Raw genomic sequence first — 955 nt, forward strand, 5'->3', positions numbered from 1 at the left:
GAGCATAATCAAGCATTGAGGCTGAGTTACAAAGTTGGGAGACGAAATTTAGAGAGTGCATCGATCGACACACTGATAGCATCGATCGATGCTAGGCTAAATACGAAATTGGAAGTTTTCCCACAAGTTTTGAAGATTTACAAAGTTGCCCCAAAGTCTTCCATATTTGCATCATTAGTCCCTGGCCGTGTTTAGTAATATAAATAGGATTTTTATGGTCATTGTTTAGACCTAAGCTTTATTTTTCCTGCAATTTTTGAGAGCAAAACCCTGTGAGAAATTTTAGAGAGTTTTTAGAGAGAAGAATCAAGACTCCTTCCAGAGAAGATTCAGAACTCCTTTTCTACTTCTTTTAATCTCTTAATGCAATTTATTCAGAAGATCTGCTTGTTAGGTTTATGGTTTCTCATTAGAGATTTCATGGATTGTTAGATCTGTTAATTTAGGATTCATTATCTTTCTTGTTCTTCACCATATGTTGTTCTTAATGCTAGATCTTTGATTAGTCATCTAGATTTAGATCTTAGGATTATTAATTGATATGAGAATATAATTGATTTTCCTGATAAAACCCTTGGTAAGCAAAATTACTTTTTGCAAAGAGATTTAATTTAGTAATTTTGTGAACTTATCTAAACCTGATTTTATTGCTGGTTTTTAACATGAATTTTGCAAAGAGATTTGGATTTTCTGGTTTTAAACTTAGATAATATTTGCAGTGAGAACTGATTTATTTTATAATTGTGTTTAGAGTTCAAGAACGGTGCTTAATTTTTGAATCCTGCTTGTTTAATTAATTGACCTGATTTTCCATGATTTCCTGAGAATTTCCCTAGGCCTAGCGTTTTTAATTCCTGAATTTACAACTCTTTTATTTTCTGTTTTGCATTGCTAATTAAATTACAATTTTGGTTTAGCATAATTAAAAGATTATTAAATCTATTGTGTGAATCTA

Source organism: Camelina sativa, chromosome 12 (assembly GCF_000633955.1).
Source record: "Camelina sativa cultivar DH55 chromosome 12, Cs, whole genome shotgun sequence".
Lineage (NCBI taxonomy): Eukaryota > Viridiplantae > Streptophyta > Magnoliopsida > Brassicales > Brassicaceae > Camelina > Camelina sativa.